Source organism: Rousettus aegyptiacus, unplaced genomic scaffold (assembly GCF_014176215.1).
Source record: "Rousettus aegyptiacus isolate mRouAeg1 unplaced genomic scaffold, mRouAeg1.p scaffold_m13_p_17, whole genome shotgun sequence".
NCBI classification, from domain to species: domain Eukaryota; kingdom Metazoa; phylum Chordata; class Mammalia; order Chiroptera; family Pteropodidae; genus Rousettus; species Rousettus aegyptiacus.
In genome coordinates, this window is record NW_023416292.1 from 18,995,925 (window position 1) to 19,010,932 (window position 15,008).

General features: G+C 49.5%; 1 protein-coding gene across 1 annotated transcript in view; it reads left to right on the forward strand.

Annotated features, from left to right (window-relative positions):
• The first annotated feature begins 5,685 nt into the window (after positions 1-5,685).
• The window catches only part of TNFSF4 (TNF superfamily member 4), a 71,604-nt gene continuing 62,281 nt past the window's right edge, over positions 5,686-15,008 (forward strand). The window contains exon 1 of the mRNA XM_036234627.1: positions 5,686-5,703. The gene's annotated coding sequence lies outside the window, so the exon portion shown is untranslated. The remainder of the gene's footprint in view (positions 5,704-15,008) is intronic.

Consider the following 15,008-nt stretch of genomic DNA (forward strand, 5'->3'; position numbering starts at 1 on the left):
CCAGGCCCAGCCGCAAGGAGCTCCAGGGGCTTCTTGCAGGCGGCAGGTGGGAAGCGACGGGCGTTTGGATGTCTGGCATCCACCGGTGGGCTGTCGAGACGAAGGCTCCGTGAGGCCTCCCGTCGCCTCCGGCTCTTGCTGCCGCCGGTGTGAGCGCCCCCAGCTCGGGGGCTGACTTCGGCCGGCTCGTGACTGCGCGAGCGTCGTCAGGGTGTTCACACCGCCCACGCCGCTTACGGCGAGCATCTTCTTTCTGAGTGTTCGCTCGCGTTATTGGCGGAAGGCAGCACGTTCCTGCCGCAGTCCTGAATTCAGGCGAGGGGACCGGCACCGGCTGTGTGAGAGTCGCCCAGACGGGTCTTACCTCGGGCCTGGGAATCTGTGATCTCAACAAGCCCTCCGGGTGATTTCGGTGAACAGGGTTCTGAAACTCATCTTGCTATTTGGAGCTCGGGCCGTGACCGACCTGGGTTTCCTCCCCGACCAATCTGACAACTGTATTTTCTTGCACACGCCTCTCGAGCCGTCAGATTTCTTGTCTGTAAAATGGGGGACAATAGTCGTAGCCACCTGATGGGTCGTTATGCAGAGCGAGGGAGGAAATGCGAAGTGTCGGCAGGTACAGCCGAGGCACAGGGCTTGTCACTCAGTAAGTCCTGATAACGTTCACTCCATCCTCCTCCTCATCACCATCATCAGCATCATTATTATTTTGCTTGTGTATTTCTTCTACCTCTTCCCCATTTTCATGGCTCCTTTTTATGCCCTAACCACACATTAGTGTTGCTTAGTTATGTAAAACCACCCACCCGGACTAAATTTTACGTAATACAGACAGAACCAAGCCCATATCACTATTCTGGTTTCATAGTGGAGGGAGTGGGTGCAGAGAAGTTAAGTCATTCGCCCTACATCGCGTAACTTGTAAGCGCCCGTGTCTAAACGTGACATGGGAGAATTCTACAGCCGAGAAGGTAGAACCTGGGAGGAGGGGCCTTGCCGGGCAGCGGTGGGAGAGGCCAGCTACGCCCTGCGCGCGGCCTCCATGTTTCAGATTCGAGTGTTTGCCTTGCTGTGAAGAAGCGCAATGAACTTACCGGTCCCCTTCCCCAGGCTGGGGGACCGAGGGATGAGGCGAGGGCGGCTCTGTAATGCCCGGCCGGTCGGCCCAGCCGGAATGGGGAAGCCCAACCCTGCCCTGAACCCACACGTTAGGAAGGCCGGCAGGTTCAAGTCCGAGAAGCCTTAAGGGGCAGAACCATTGTGTAGGGGTACCGAGCCCAACCCAGGGAGCGGGGTGCACAGACGCAGCGTTTTTCTGATCGTGGGACTTGAAATCTGTAGGCGAAGATTTCCGTCCCTCGCACTGGACTTGGGTCCCTTCTTCCCACCCACATTCTTTGGAATAGTGCCCCCGGCATCGCGCAGCCGCCGGCGGCACCGGCGGGCTCGCTTAGACCTGCTCGTAACCGTTAGAGCTGCGTGTTGAGCCAGGCCCTTTGCCGTTAACGGCTTTGACCATTTTCTCACGTCGTCAGAGGAGAATGGCAACAGTCTGGCGGTCGAGTTGGATCTCGATACGCACCTCCCACTTTTTTGCGTGAGCTGCCACGGACTGCTGGTGAGTGACCGTATTTTTCGACCATTCTGGGCCCCCAGTGACCTCCTACCTTGAATTCCTGTCGAACCACGAATTTAGGGCATCACCACGGGTTAGTTTTATGATTCGCCGTCGATTTGTGAGTGTTCGATGTGTTGGTCTGACAAAAATGTCATCGCGAGTGCTAGTGGTGGATTGTGGACCTTTTAAGATTAGCGACTAAGTTGTTTTCTTTTCACTGAAATGGAAATTGTATTGAAGCATAGCATGAATACAGGGACGAGCACACATCTTACGTGTACAGCTTGAGGGAACACAGAAGGGATCTGCGCCGTGTGCCGAGCCCCCCAGATCAGGAGACAGACGGTAAGAGAATTAGGGAAGCTCCTCGCCGTTGTATTCGAGGGGCCACTTCCCCTTTATCCTCCCACCGGGGCGAGCGAAGTCCTCGCTTCTCATGCGTAGATGAGGTTCGCATGCAGGAAGCCATATTTTTATGTCGGGGGGGGGGAAAAAATACTTGATTTAAAAAATATCGTAAATCACCAGAAGCAAATGTCCTTCGGGGATGACATGATCGTCCAGTTCCATGTTCTGTAGTCCTTGGCTTTACCTGTAAACACCGGAAGATGGTCGATTTAATTTTGTCATCTTATTTTCAAATAATTTCAAACTCAAAGAGAACTTGCAAGAATAGTGTAATAACTTTTTTTTTCCCTGAACCACGGAAAAAGAAGCGACACCCTGTCACCCACCCCCCAAATATTGTAGCACGTTATTCCTTTACAGCGACATCCTTCTATGCAGCCATCAAAATCAGGACAATGACATTGCTACGTCATCATCACGGAATCTGCGAACGCCATTCGCGTCTGGCGGGATCCAGAATCGTGTGTCGCACGCACGTGGCTGTCACGTCTCCTCAGTCCTCCCAGTAGGAGAGCTTCTCAGTCCTTCCTTGACTTTCGGTGCCTTCACACTTTACGAAATTTTCCAACACAGGCGTCTTGTGGAATGCGCTTCAGTTTGCATTGGCCCAACGTTTCCTCATAGAGGATGCTTTTTAAATTTTATTTCTGGCAGGAATATTACAGAACTTATTATCTTCTCATTGCCTCCAATAAGCGGTGCACAATTTCAATTTGTTTTGTGAGTGGCGATGTTCATTTTGATCCCTTGGTTAAGATCATCAGCCAGCCTTCCCTCTCTTAAAAGCCGTCTTTTTCCCTTTATAGTTAGCATTTTCTGGGAGATAATTTGAAACGATTTAACTCTCTCATTCTGCATCAAATCTTCACCCATTAGTTTTAGCATCCATTTGATTATTTTTGCGTGACTCAATATTATTATCATGGCGAAATAAACGAGTGACTAAGTAAGTGGCTAAGGCTTAGGGCTTATATTTCTTGTTTTTCTCAGGGCAGACAAGGACAGAACAGAGTAAATAATATTTGTTGATGGCCTGTTGTCAAAGCTGTCTATATATTCATCTATTTGCTCAAATATTTACTGAGCACCTGCTGTATGCCAGGACTCTGCCCCCTCTGTAGGGGGAGGTTTGGGATTGTGGAATGTCTGCTTGAGTCTTAGGGGAGCGGGGTGTGTCCATAGGGAAAAAGCCCTGGATGAACCCCCGATTCGAAAGCTGCTGAAATTATCCTCCAGCTCCAAAAATGCGCACCCTCGTTCCATGCAGCCTTCTCTGTGCCGTGGAGAGTAGCTGAATCCATCTTTTCTCAACACGAGTCCTGGTCAAAAATGCGCATGTCATCATTGCTGGTTTAGTTCCCTGGTTCTGTCGACTGCTTTTCAAACGACGACAAAATCAAACTTGGCCGACGCGGTGATGACGGAAACGGCGCACATAACGTACTTAACACAGCGCAACACTTTCTAGCGCCCTCCAGTGCTTCAGCACAAAAGCTGCCAGGTCGACGGCTGGCAAACTGCGCCCGTGGACCACGCCCAGCCTCCTGCCCGTTTTGCATGGCTTGTGACCTAAGAATGCTCTTTACGTTTTTAAGTGGTTAAAAAATAAATAAATAGAAAGAAGAAGCATGTTCCGCAGTTTGTGAGGATTATATTAAAGTTTCCACGTCTGTAAGTCACATCCACACCGTTCGCTTGTGTATTGTCTCTGGCCGCTTTCGAATTCCGGCGGTGGGGTTCCGGCAGAGACTGTGTGGCCCCCGAAGCCGGAGATATTTGCTGCCTGAAACTTTACAGAACTGCTGCTTTCTCCTGTGCTGGGTACATGGGCTACGTCAGTGAACATAGCAAAGGTCTAGCCCTGTGCCGGAGGAGGTTGCTGCGAGGGTGTGACTGCCGGCCGACCCTGGAGCTGGACCGGGGCAATCCTCGGCCCTCGCCCCCTCCCCTGTCCTTGGAATGTACCTTCTGCCATTGTTTCTGCAGCTGGAGCGGTCTCGGGGACGAGTCCCTGAGAGAGTCAGGCGCGGTCGAGGCCTGACTCTATCCCGTGAGGGAAAAGCATATGCTCACCGCAGAGATATATGTGAACGTCCGAAGCAATTCGAAGGCATGGAATTTCCTTCTTTGTCAGGGAATGCTGCTGCAAAACATGTGGAAAATATTGCTACATGTCATGCAAGGAAAGAATGACTGTGATGAATTATTCCACCTACGATGCTTATTATGCAAATTGGATGAAAATACAGATGTTTCTCGCCTCTCAGCTGAAGGCAGGCGCAAGATTTTCGTTGAGTAGTGTTATTCGCAAAGGACGGCTCGTTGAGGAAGTCACGGCTGTCACATCAGCCGCTGCGGGTCACTTATGCAAATCCATTCTTATTCCCCAGGTCCCCCCCGGTCTCTGGGGTGGGCAAACACGGCCGGGTAATAGGGAGGTAATAGGCATTATCGCACACGCAACTCGATATTGCCTGAGGTGCTGTTTGGCTTGGGAAGAAGAGCTCCCCGAGTTCTTCTTGGGGTTCTGCCTACAGTAATAACTCCCAATGAGGGTGTCCTGCCACAAGACACATTCTAATGTCATTCTCTTAAACCGGAGAAATAATTACGGGACACATGAACTCCCTAGGGGGACCACTAGGATGTGACACTGAGTTAGAACTGTTGTTCATCGCCTGACTCCCACAGGACTGGGATTTTCTCAAGGGCTTTTATAGATCCTAAGGAATTAGTATGAGCTCGGAGGTTATAGCCAACATTCTCCAAGGACCTGGGGGTGTGTTTTTCATGCAAATGGCTGTAGGCCCGTTTGGGCAAAGTTGTCAGATCAAAAGGTCCTTATGCTTGAGTATCTGGCTCGTGTAAAGCATTTGTTTGCAAAGTCCTAATTTTTATTTACATTTTTGCAATGGAAGTCACTCAAAACTCTCAATTTTGTCCTTGGAGGCTCCATGGACAGAGTTAAGTCAGAGGTAGAGATCACTACACATTTCACAGTGATTGCTAGGCATCCCCAGCTCCATTTGGGGGTTCGTTTATTGCCACATCTATACACTAGAGAGAGATCTCCCAGAAGCGACTGACAATCGGCCGTGGCCAGACTTGTGCAACATCTCGCTGAGAGGAGTTATAAAACATTGAAACCATATGGCGAGGACCAGGGAAGAGGCTGCGGGGCCGGATGCGGGCTCACTTCGGCATGAAGGAGCTAACCGCAAGAACGAAACGGAACACACGGCTGTGCATACGGTGCTCGCAAGGAGCAAAGGACAAGCTCGGAGCGGTGAGACGATCACACTGCCTACAACACGGGGTTCCTGGGGCGCACTGCGAACAACGCGAGGGCCGTTTCTGTTCAGACGGCTGTCCTCCCACCCGCCCCCCGCCCCCCACCAGCCGAGGCCGCCCAGACTTGCTAGAACCCGACCCTTTCAACAATCTTTTTGATTCACAAGATTTTCCAAAGAAGAGATTCCTTCCGCTTACTAACAGCCCATCTCATCAAAGTGGAATTTCTCACTGCTGCGTGCCGCGCCGTGACTGCAGGTGGGAGCCGCCGTCTCCCCTGAGACCCGCGTTCCTCTCTGGAATCTTCGGTGGGGAGCAAGGCTGCTTGGCCCTCTCCCAGGAGCGAACATGTTCCTCCCCCTAGAGCCGTGATGTGCCATCTCGTAAGCCTGTTTGGTTTTCCTCAGAAATGATTTTGTCTGTCTGTTGACCTCTGGGGTGGCTGGCTGCCCTCTGGGTGGTGAGTGGGATGCTGGCCTCCGTGTGTGCGTGTGTGGGGGGGGGAGCGGGGGGGGGGGCCTGTCTTCTTGGCCAGGTGGAGCTGCACATCAGCTTTGAACCCGAATGTCTTAGACACGCAGAGACTCTGCGGCTCGACCTGATAAACGCCGCTTCCTACGTCTCACACCTGCTTCCTCACACGCGGGGGCCCCCGCCTGGCGCAGCAAGGCGTTTGAGTGTGAGCGCCGTGGCTTGCGTCTAGCGGGCCCCCCGGGGGGGGGACCTGTAACTCCACGGATGGGAGCCTCGTCTGCTCCCCAGCATGTACAGTAGTAAACGTTCAACCAATGTGGGGTCTGAAGCGAGAGCTTTAATTCCTGGCTCCTTCTAACCTGCTGTAGGTCAGAGGAGGCGGTGGGGGGGGGGGCGGGGGGAGCGTTTTACCCTTTGCATATTTTCACCTTGTCACCTGGAGGAGGATGGGGTGGTGCAATGTCATGGAACCGAGAGGCAGACACAGGTGGGAGCCCTGTTAAGATTCTCTTGGGGACCCCCCCGCCCCCAGCACCCCCAGACAGCGTCGGCAATGTGTGTGGGACTTGTGGTGCTGACCCTTTTTTCATGCTTGACACTAATAATTTGCTCCTTTTTCCTTGACTATTGGTATACAGAATTTATTAATTTTTTCCAAGAGCAGGTTTGGGCTTTGTCGATTTTTCTCGATCACGTGCTTATGTACATTTTGCCAATTTTAGCTTCTATCTTTACCATTTTGTTCCTTGTATTTGATTTGGGTCCGGCGTGCCTTGGCTTTTCCAGCTTTCTGAGATCGGCTCTTAGATCACCGATCGTCTGTCCTTCTTTTCTGTGAATCTAAAGCTACGTGTTGTTCTAAGTGTTGCTTTGGCTTCATCCCATGAACGTGAGAATCCCTGCCTTAGACTCACTCCCAATGTTACACCTCAGATCAGTGATTTTCAGCTGGGGGCGATTTTGACGCCACCCACACACCTCACCGGTGGGGACATTCAGCAATGTCTGGACATTTTTGGTGGTCATAACTGGGGGAGCGGAATTGCCGACATCTAGTGAGAATGTGCCGGGGACGCTGCTAATTTTACAGCGCCCAGGACGACAAAGTGCACAGTGCGCAACGAAGAGTTATCTGGCTCGAAATGTCAGTAGCGCTGAGGTTGAGCAACCTTGTGGGCTCAGGCCTATTTATTACCAATAAACGGACCCCTCCCCACCCCCCACGTAATGCTCTCTGCGTGACTTGCTCTAAAGGTGAGAGCCGGTGGCCTGAACTCTGTTACTTGGGGCAGAGTGAGGGAAAATGGCTCTACTGGAATCTACCACAGCTTCTAGCCTCTAGCAAGACAAACGATGCTCGAATTTCCCATGGACCCAACGAGGCCCCACAGGAGGGAATCGTACTGGGTTGTTTTGGATGGGGCTCCACACAAGAGGACTAAACCCGATAGTGGGGTGGGCCGCCCGAAACCAGTAGCTAAAGGGGAAGTTGTGAGTGGCCAGCTGGAGGAGGTATCGTGTATGTCAAAGGAACCATAGGCGAGAGATGCCCAGGGGGGAGGTTGTGTCTAAAGCAGGCCACAAAACCACTCCAAGGAAGAAAGACTTGACTTTTAAACATCCCTCACAGAGAGACTACCTACCTACACAAGAATGCAAATGTACGTGAAATAGTACTCACATTGATCCTCGCTTCCAGCTCCCACCACCACCCCATTTCGTTCCAAGCCCTGAAAGATCCCAAAGCACCAGCTAGGAGTGAAGGAGAAGGAGGTGTACGAGTCAGAGATGAATCTAGCCACCTCCAGTTTCTCTCTTTCTCTCTTTCCTTCCTTCCTTCCTTCCTTCCTTCCTTCCTTCCTTCCTTCCTTCCTTCCTTCCTTCCTTCCTTCGCTTCCCTTTGCTTCCCTTTGCTTCCCTTGCTTTCCTTGCTTTCTTTTGCTTTCTTTGCTTTCTTTTGCTTTCTTTGCTTTATTTTGTTCGTCCGTCCTTCCTTCCTTCCTTCCTTCCTTCCTTCCTTCCTTCCTTCCTTCCTTCCTTCCTTCCTCTCTCTCTCTCTCTCTCTCTCTTTCTTTCTTGCTCTTTCTCTCTCTCTCTTTCTCTTTCTTTCTTCCTTTTCTTTTTTCACTGCAGACAAGCCTGAAGTAGGCCAGAGTTCAGAGAAAGGAGAAGCTTTAAATTTGATGAAAATAAAGTTTCGATTACTATACTTGACTAGATGTTTTTAAAATATCTGAAGAGATTACTAAATTTCTAAGATGCTATTGACTATAAGATGCTCCATTATTTTATGTACCCCTAAGAAAGGAGCGGGGGAACCTTCCAATTAAGATTATAAACTGACACTGAGATTCCGAGATGGGAAGCTAAAATGGAAAAGTGAGTTCATCTTCCAGTAAATGGAATATAGTAATATTCTATTTTCTGAGGGTGACTGGAAAAGCTACGAGATCTGCTAGACGGCTTACAGGGGGGCATTGGTACTAAGAGGTAAAATTTGTTCCTGCCTGTACCCTACCTACACTGGCCGACTGATTGAATGAGCTGGTTAAGTAGTGTAATTTCTCAGTCCGATACCAAGCGAACACATCCGTGAGCGAAACCTGCCTTGCACAAAAGCCTGAACGGAAAGCGGACCCAGGTGCTTGCAGGTTCGCTTTAAGGTTTACCTTCTCCAAGTTAAATATGTCTGCTCCTGCCCAGGGAGTGCAGAATGTGCTTCCTGAATGTTAATGTAGCTACCAGATTTTCTTGGTTGGAATTAAAGATTGGGATATACGGAAATAACGAAATACTTGGGATTTTCTCACAATTTATGAGGACTAACGAGAAAGAATTCGATCCCATGCTCTCAATAACACCTCGGTAACATGGAGGTTAACAGTCTAACTAAACTATCATCTGGCCTCCCTGCCTCTCAGATGTCTCGAGAAGCTAGAGAGAGAGGTTTAGGTGGAGGAACTGAGGCCTCCAGCCAACAGTAGTAGGATTGAGCCATTTTGGAAGCGAAAGTCAGTTTCTTTGGCCATTTACTGAAGCCAAGGGACAATTTAGAAGAAAAGCCAAGAGTTCGTGTTTATCTTTTTGCCGGCAGTGATTATATGAAAGCCCATAAGGGATATAATGACATTTGTGTAAAAGGGATCCAATTCTATCTTTTAAGATCTTTAATGTTCTTTCCTTTTCTTTTTTAAAATCTCAAACGGTTTAAGAAATAATACTTGGTCAAAATGCTGGGAGGTGTGGTGTTCCAATTCACCTAATTTTCTATCAAACCATATTTGTTAATGTTCTATGTAAGATAATAGTTCCTCTATATGCTTCATGCATATGCTAGTTATAATGGAATCATAGAAAATCTGAGCTGAAAGAGACTGTAGAATTCAACTAGCCCAACAGTCTCATTTTATACATAATAAGATTTAGGCATTGAGAAATTAAATGAACTTTTTTTTTTTTTCTTTGATGCCTGTGGGTTTTTGGAATGAGGATTTGGAGCGAGTAAAATTATGAGTAGAACAGCTGCTACTTGTTAAGCACACAAATCGCGTGTTTCGCAAACAGTTCATTTGCTTGTCCTAAGAACTGCGGAGACGCAGGCGTCCGACTCCCGTCTCTCTGCCAAAGCCCCTGCGACTCAGGCACCCAAGTAACGCGCTCAGGGTCAAACTGGTGTTAAGCGGTAGACCTGGGATTCAAGATCGGTTAAACTCCTCCGAGACACCTTGCCGCTACTCCCCAAACAGGATTGATTCACAGTAAAAACATCGCAGAGATCGGTTACGGAAATCTTCGTGGTTTTGGACAGAGTGTTTTTTTATTTGTTACAGCACACTGGAATCATGTTGATTTTGTTTATTGTGGAGCGAGGGAGCAGATTTCTCCCTCGGCTGAAAAAAGCATTCCAGTTACTTATATTTCAGTGAATGCGGGTAACATCACACATACAATGATCCACAAAATCCAGTTCATGTGGACAGGGAGACAGTCAGTTGGTCATCAGCAGTTACAGAGAGGGAAATTCGAAGGAGGCTCAGGAGAATCCCTACACTGAAAAAATTCCTCTGTGATAACAAAGTGCCCCCGGGGGCCTTCGAGATTCGCTAAGCGCTGATAGCTGATAAAGTGCGCCTTAGCACCAGGGGCAGATGGTATCTCTCTCTTTCTCTTGTCTTCGCTAAATGACTTGCAGACTTCTGCCTCTGACATCCTTATCTCCTCCTCTGTCTCAAAGGAAGTTCCTGGCTGGAGAAACCCTTAATGGGCAGACCCTGGGGCTGCTCAGTCTTCCCCAGGGCTTTGAAGGTCAGCTTTGATTTTACCTGTTAATCTAGCATCATCTTCATCTATTTTGGAGGAGGCGGGAGATTATAGTGAGTGGCCATCAAACGACCAAGAGCACTTAGAAATTTATTAAGCTCACGGAGCAGATCCGTAACACGTGCCTTCCAGAGAATGGGAGAAACCAGCCTAACGGTGACTTTAGCCATTTGAAGCCATTCGAGGGTGGGTTTAAGCATCACTTAGTCCTTGCAGCTGAGGACCTCTTGGGTCCCTACCTTGACGTTTTCTCTCTGACGCCTGCACGGTGGTGCTCTCACGAATGGGTTGCTCTGGCTTTCTTAGCCGGCAAAACCAGTGTGACGAGGTAAGAGCAAAAGAGCTACATTTCATGACTGAAAACGACAGTGGCTGCACTCTTTTCTGTGCCTGGAATTCGCCCGGCCCGCGCCCGCCCCGCTGGGCGCTCGCCACCCCGCGCTGCGATCCCCCCTTAAAGGCCGACCGCGCTTGTCTCAGGGTCCCACCGGAAGACGTCTACACGGCATGGGTTTCTGCGCAGGGCTGTTCTCGTGGGCAAACCCCGCCGGGGAATGAAGAGTGTAGGACTGGGCAGAGGGAGGGGCTGAAACGCCTTGACGGTCACCGCAAAGGCCGACTAAGACCCAGCAGACACTTCGGGTAACGCCCAAGCCGAGACGGCCCGTTGGGAGGGCTTCCCCCTTACGGCAAGCGAAGCGGGCTGTGTTGCTCATCCACTGGTCACTGGACACAGGTCGGCCCTGCGGTGGGGCATGACCTCGTCATAGGCTGAGGACAGTTTCCAGTGAACGACCCAGCAGATATACCCCAAAGCCGGGGGGAACGGTGAGTGTAATTCAGTTCTGAATGCATGGATCTGGGTGGCACTCCACGACAATACTCAAAAAATATGACTTAGTCGGTAATTATTACAGTCCAGCCATTTCTCCAAGTGGCTGGCGTTTTCGATGCCACGTATGTGAGCGGCGTACGTAGAACCGGGGACGTGTCCTGAGTAGTTGTTAGTTTGAAAGCATCTCTTTTAGGTACCAGTTCTGTAGCTGCTAGGTTTCGGCACGAATTCGATTAGCCGTGAAATTCATTTCATTTCCCCCAGCGCGATCCGCTTGAAGACACTCTGAGACCTGAGTTTCGAGGACTGGGTTCTTCTCGGAACTCGGCCACCTGCCTGCCCGCAGACGGGCCACTTCACTTCTCTGTTTTCAGTTTTCTCGTCTGTAAGGGGACAAAAACTGGGACGTAGACAGCGAGGAAGAGGGAGGAAGGAGCCTGCGGAGAGGACGGACGAGGGAGGAAAAGCGGAACTTTCCCGAGGCGCCCGAACCGTCTCGGCGGAAGTCCGTTCAAAACAAAACAGACCCGAGCAGCAGAGAGACAGGCGGACTACGTCCTTTACGCGACCCTTTATGCACTGTAGAGCTCGTTTCCCTCTCTGCTCCTCACCAGGTGAAGGCTGCAGCGCTCAGGTACCTGCGAGAGACGGAAAACCACCTGCTCGTTTTGCTCTGGGGGTTCTTGGCTATAACGCGGGACCTAGCACCTCCACGCCTCTTGGGCTCAACGCGCTTATCCGAAAGCAAGTGGGCGTTCGTGTCTAAGTCTCTCTTTATCTCTCTCTCTCTCTTTTTGTTGTGGTCGTGGTGGCTTTGGTCTCATTTTTAATCTTTCCCCGTGACAGCCCTACCGTAGCCCCTGCCCTGAAAGTGAGTGATCATCCTTCGGGGCTGGGTAGCACGGACTTCCCCAGGCCCTTCCCCAGCAGTGAACATGTTCACCTTTGAGTTTTAAGCCTTTTCACCTCTGATGATGCAACCCTGGCTCTGGCTGGACACTGGAGAAAAACGTCACGTGGTCAACTCCGGGAAGACGCAGTCAGCTTGCTTCTAACCAGCGCCGTTTCCCAACCGACTGCTCTCACGAAGCTAGTTTCTCCTTCTGCCTCGGGTTTTCCATTGAGTGCTACGCGTCTCCCTTTCTAGCCATCTTCTCGCAGTCCAGCCACTCACCTCCCCGCCCCCGTCTGGTTAAGAGACAGCTCGGGCTGCAGTGGGTATCTCGTACTCCCTTCTGCAGCCTCTTCGCTAGGGCCTGATGAGGACGAACTCTGCCCTCCACCCCAGTGCCTTGCTGGGACCCCACTTTTTCCGGCTACGGATTGGCCAGGGCAATTTCAACAAAGCGGCCGGGCAGAGGGGGGTCAGGCGTGCTTCCCGTTATCCGAAGTTCCACGGGTCAGACGAATCTGGCACTCGACTCTGGGCTTGCTGACAACTCTTGTTGTTGTTTTTAATTTCTGAAGGGCCCTCGGAGGACTATTCTGCGGTCCATGGGTTACTACTTCCCTGCATCCCCTCAGGGTTTCTTCTAGAAAACAAGGCACCATCGCATCAGATGGCGTGTGAGCATGATGGAAGCATTTTTCTCAAGGCAGCCTGCCCAGGGACAGGCTGGGCTCCCGACTGACACACGCTCACAGCGCCGTACATTTGCTTCTGTACTTTTCGTATCTTTCTCTCCTATTAGACACGAAGAAAAAAAATCTCTTGTTCATCACCGTGTCTCCAGAGTCTGGAACACAGGCTGTCGATACGTGTTTATTTACTAGTTAACCGAACTCTGGAACGTGCAGACCCTCCTCCAGGGTCCCGAGGAGGAGGAGAAGCAGCGGCCCCCGCTTCCCTGGACGCCACCGGCCCAGCCCGCCCACAGGCAGTGCCGGGAGCGCGCGCGGGGTCCCCACCTGCGACGTTGCCTCTCCGTCCCTTTGTCTACCTGTACCCCTCTCCGTGCCGTTCCTCGAACTCGTTAAGCACAGTCTCCCCCACGGGGGAGGCAACGGCTAACTGTCTCCGGCCCACACCGCAGCGCCCGTGGCTGCAGTGAAAAGCCGTGCGCTTAGCGGCGAGTCCGGCCCCTGCCCAGCTTCTCCTCTGCCCTCCTTTCTCCCCGTCCCCCCTCCCCCAGCCTCGCCTCGCCTGCCAGTTACAAAGGCCACCGCATCAGACATAACTCAGAGCGAAGGATCCCTAGTAGGTGACTTCTAAAGCTGAGTCAGATGACCGCGCAAACGCTGCTTTTTTGTTTTTTGTTGTTTTTGGTCTGTAAGCCCTGTGTCCCCACCGTATTTCGAGTTCCTTGAAAGCATGGCTCTTCTTCACACTCTCCCTTGCTCTCTGACTCCAGTGCGTAGGGTAGATGCTTCTGCATCGCAGAACTCTCTTCGCTATTTCCTGGGCAGAGTGGAAATTTAGCTGGTTAGACCTCCAGGTTGTGACGCGTAGGTATGCTTGATGCTATCTCCTTTGTCTCCAAGGGGTCAACCTTCCAGTCAAGCACATTCTTTCCGTAGCTCTTTGTCTAACTTATCTTAAAAATACCTTCCTTCGAGAAGCCCTGGGTGATGCAAATTCGGGCTAGGTGTTTCTCCTCTGAGGTCTCATAGCTCCTTCCACTTCCCCCATCGTAGGAGAGTATCATTATTCTACCAGATTGTAATAGCTTGTGACTGAACATTTCTCGAGGGCAGGATCTTGTGTGCGTCTCCTCTTTCTCGCGGCCTGTTTGAGTGGTGCCATCCAAGAGAGCTTTCAGCGACGATGGAAACGCTCTTTTTGACTGTCCAAGAAGCTTGCCACCTTCTTGGACATGAGATGTGGTTACTGGACCCCTGAAATGTGGCTTGTGTGACCGAGGAACTACATTAGTTGTATTTAATTTTCATTAATCTGTATTTACCTTTAATGATTGTGACATTGAACAGCACAGTTAGAAGTTTTTTATCTATTTATTTTTTTATTCTTTCCAAAGAACCAACTCCTGGCTTCGTTAATTCTCTACTCTGATTCTTTCTTTTCTATTTCAGTCAGTTCCTCTCTTTATCATTTCCTTCTGTGACTTTTCCTTACAAGCTTAATCGATAGTGTTTTAAATAATCTTTATTGAGATTTAATTTGCATACATTAAAGTGCACCCTTTATAAGAGTACAGCTAGATGAGCGTTTGGTGACTGGATATACCTATTTAACCACCAGTACAATTAAAGTATGAACTTTTTCCATCGCCCCGAAATACCCCCTCATGTCCCTTTGCGATCGTCACCTATCCCATTAACCTATTGTCACTATGGATTAGTTTCGTCCTTTGTAGAGTTTCATATAAATGGAAACGAATAGCATTTACTCTTTTCCTTTGTTTCTTTAGTTCAGGGGACTATTTTTGAGAGTTATCCATGTTGTATATAATTAGTTCCTTGTTACTATAGGTTAATATTCTATGGGATGGAAAGATCACAATTTGTGTATCTATGTATTTCTTGATGGATGTTTGGGTTGTCTTCAGCTTTTGGCTATTGCGAATAAAGTTTAAAACATATGTGGACAGGTTTTTGTGTGGAGATACCTTTTCATTTTTCTTGGGTAATTTCTTAGGTGTGGAATTGTTGGGTCGTATGGTGAATGTAAGGTTAACTTTATAAGAAATGACCCAAACTTTTTTTAAAAAATGGCGGTCTCATTTTCAATTTCTACCAGTAATATATGAGGGGTTCAGTCACTCCACATCCTCATCAACACTTCTTATTGTCATTCTTTTAAATCTTAACTATTCTAGTGGGTGTGTCGTGGTATGTAGCTGTGGTTTCGCATTGCATTTCTCAGATGACTAATGATGTTGAGCATCTTTTTTACATGATCATCAGACATCTGTGTAATATTTGTGACATGTCTATCCAAATACTTTGCCTAATTAAAAAAATCAGGTTGATTATCTTCTTAGTATCCAATTATAAGAGTTCCTTCTGTATTCTGTATACAAAATTTTTAATCGGTTCTATGTATTGCAGATACTTTCTCTTTACCTTTGGCTTTCTTCCTAGTCTGCTCATTTGAAGAGC